Source organism: Coenobita brevimanus, chromosome 39, assembly GCF_032717465.1.
Source record: "Coenobita brevimanus isolate Jiangsu-jjx chromosome 39, ASM3271746v2, whole genome shotgun sequence".
Lineage (NCBI taxonomy): Eukaryota > Metazoa > Arthropoda > Malacostraca > Decapoda > Coenobitidae > Coenobita > Coenobita brevimanus.
This window is the reverse complement of record NC_136992.1, coordinates 6,784,693-6,788,220: the sequence shown is the minus strand read 5'-3', so window position 1 is coordinate 6,788,220 and position 3,528 is coordinate 6,784,693. Positions and strand designations below refer to the sequence as shown.

The 3,528-nt window shown below is 42.9% G+C and overlaps 1 non-coding gene across 1 annotated transcript; it reads left to right on the top strand.

The window, feature by feature from the left end:
* Nucleotides 1-2,313: 2,313 nt before the first annotated feature.
* On the top strand, nt 2,314-2,431 carry LOC145396909 (5S ribosomal RNA). The gene has a single exon (XR_013896868.1). It is a non-coding gene; the product is annotated as a 5S ribosomal RNA (ribosomal RNA).
* Nucleotides 2,432-3,528: the final 1,097 nt, after the last annotated feature.

The window sequence follows — 3,528 nt, the reverse complement described above, 5'->3', positions numbered from 1 at the left end:
ATCATGTGTTGCGGGGATGGTTCGGTCTGCTGGTGTGGACGTGGGTGTGTCAGTGGGAGTAACAAATGAATACATGATACAGAATAGACACTGATAAACGCTGGCTCTTCCGTCCCCACAACACACGAGAATCACTCAGCGAAATGAAAGAGGAGCGCTATATGTGGACTGCCTTGGATATTGACCAGGGTAATGACTGTAAGGGAGAGGTGATGGACGTGACCTCATTTGTGTTAATTACCTGGTGTGAGGGTGATATTCGGGTCAATGAATGGGCAAGTTGTGTGTTCTTTGGGGGAGAGAGAGAGAGAGAGAGAGAGAGAGAGAGAGAACTTAGAGATTGATCTGGAGATAAAGATAGAATGTGTGTTTCTCTGAGGAAAACATTTGGACTATCTCTGTAGTGTCGATTGTAAACAGTAAAAAAATCTGTCTCTTACGCTACCTGCTGAAAAACAGGTGGTTTTGCAATTACATCAAGTGTATAGTGACAGACGTGTGGCAGTTGTGTAATGGCAGGTGGGGGGTGGTAGTCTGTTCTCGGAGACCCAGCAGACCTCATTCATATTGAATGCATGTTTTCTTTCTCCTTTACTACTGATTTAGCGGTATTAAAGAGGACGTTCTTCTGGGGACGATTCAAGGGTAACGTAAATGATAATGTAATTCATATCATTACACTGTTCCTTGCCGCAGCCTGGGACCAAACTAGCGTCCTTTCAAACAGCAGACCACTTCCCCAACCACTTGAGCATCTAAGAGGGTCAAGTGAGAGAGGCAGTTTGAAAGGGATTTGAAAAGGGAATCCAAGCGTTTAATGGCAGAGGGGATGTGAATGGATGTAGGATCTGGGGGAGAGAGAGAGAGAGAGAGAGAGAGAGAGAGAGAGAGAGAGAGAGAAGAGAAGAGAAGAGAAGAGAAGAAGGACAGGAAAGTGATAAGAGGAGAGGAGTGGAGAGGAAAGGAGAGGTGAGGAAAGGAGAGGGGAGGAGAGAAGATGAGAGGACAAGGGAGGAAATTAGAGGAGGGGCGAGGACAGGAGATAGGGAGACAGGCCATGTTAACTACGTGCTTAGTGTGCCAGACAAGGGCCAGGAAATGCAGATGCATCCTCATCCTTTCCAGTCCAATGACATACTTTTACACCCGCGTTCGCAAAGTAAGAGAGACATGTTTTGATCAATATATGTGTGTGTGTGTGTGTGTGTGTGTGTGTGTGTGTGTGTGTGTGTGTGTGTGTGTGTGTGTGTGTGTGTGTGTGTGTGTGGAAGTTTTGAGGGGTACAAAAGGGGCTGACTTTTTAAGATGTACAATTGGTAAAAGGTCAGTGTCACAGGGGTAGGTCAAGGACTGATCTAGCAAGATCAGTTTAATCAGTTTCTATTCGATTTAGACCAAACTTGGTGGAAGGGCTGAAGGCAGGAGAAGAACGAATGGATTCGATTTGAGAACAGTCCACCAAAGGTCACTTTCACAGAGCAAAGTTAAAGTTGAACACTCGTGTCTGTGTAAACAAAATAACTAAAATAATTACTATTCAATTCTAGGCTAAACTAGGTGGAAGGACTGAGACTCCGTTCCGGGGCTGACCTACTGTTTTTTAAGAACCGCAGGTGAAAGGTCAAGTTCACACCGCAAGGTCAATTTCAGCACTTTTTATCCGACTTAGACCAAACTTTCTGGATAAGTTCAAAGTAATGCAAGGATAAAGCGATAAAATTTGGGGGTAAGCAGTGTAGAAATAAAAAAAGTTGCAGGGAATTATCAGATCTGAAGGTCACAGGGCAATGTCAGCTCAAACAGCTCTGGTCTGATTTAAATCAAACTTGGTGGAAGGGCTAAGGGTTTGTCAGGAATACATCAGGTAAAGATGGCGGTCTCAGGACAAAGTCAATCGTCTTCCATTAACACCTGATGGCGGGTGTACGTGTTGTGTTCTGAGTACTCCTCCTTGTGTTTTGTTCTTTCAATCGCCAGATGATATTCAGCTTAAGAGACTCTGATCCGCACGGGTATGATACAGCGTTTATTATAGTTTATTCACTTTATGTTGGCCTAAATTTTCACCTTTTTGCAGCCTTTTTCACGTAACTCATTGGCAGAGAGAGAGAGAGAGAGAGAGAGTGCTACTGCTCTACATCCTTTCCATAGCACTCCATCGTGACTAGCACCGTATTTTAGTGCTTATCTCTTGCAATAGCTCATCATTCATGATTAAGAAGTCACAGTTCTAGGTCAAGTTAAAGTGAAAAGAGCACAGTATGTCTAGTGCTCCTGTTTTCTGTCAAGCTGAATAAACTCGTCTGGCAAATGCAAAACGGCCATACCACGTTGGGTACACCGCTTCCCGTCCGATCAGCGAAGTTAAGCAACGTTGGGTCTGGTTAGTACTTGGATGGGTGACCGCCTGGGAACACCAGATGCTGTTGGCATCCCTACGTGTTAAGTGGGGTTGGTGGAGGATTAGTGCCCCTCCCTGTAAAACAATTAACTCTAAGCCATTGGCCACCCCGTCTGGGATACATGGCGTCTGGCAATACTAAATGCAAAACGCTTCATGATCTTAAAAGGTTTAAGTACTAAACCCTTTATGCACTAGCTTGGCTTAAAATGACTGTTTCTCTATTCTGAATGCTGAGTTATAACAATGGATTAGTACTAAAATATGATGCTGGTCACAAAGAAGTGCAATGGAAAGTACGTAGCCGTAGTTTTGTCCATTTCCCCCTTGACCAATGTGAAATAATCTGCAAAAAAGAAGGAAAATCTGGGCCAGGTTAATATAAAGAGAGTTTAGTTATCATTTAGACTCATCAGCTGAAAGTATTCATCTGGTATAAACTAGTAACTCAGTAGGATAACGTTTTGCTTTTATCTATTTATTTATTTGTTTATTTGCTTTATTCTCATCTCCAGAAGATTTTATTCAGTTTAGGGAGACTTTTCTTAAGATTAAACAAATCATCTGGCGGCAGCAAAAATAAAAATGCCTATGACGGCCTCGAACTGTAAGGGTTGGCTCCCTAACTGGCACCAAATTTCTCTCAGCTTCATTAAATCGTTCTGGTACCTGATTCTCGTCACGTGACCGCTCGTGATTATCCTTCTGCTTTGCAAAATCGTCTGGTGTCAGATCCCTGATACCTCTTGTTTCCCAGAATATTCTTCATCTGAATAAAATATTCTGTTTGTTAATCCAGTGTGAATGGCTTCCTTAACTGAATAAAATAGTCTGCGGTCAGTTAATCCCCTTTGTTAATGGCTTCTTCAGCTGAATGAAATCATCAGGTGACAGGTAATTCATCTTGAGGGTTAGCTGTTTCCCTCAGCTGTTATATTCGTCTGACATCTACTCTTGTTCATTCACTTTAGATTGACCCTGATTTTTGTCCTTTTTGTAACTTATTTCACGTACTTCAGTGGGAGAAAATGAGAGTGCCATCGCTCTACGTCCTCTCCATAGCACTTCTTCGTGACTAGCCCCATATTCTAGAGTTAATCTCTTGCTACATCTCAGTACTCATGATG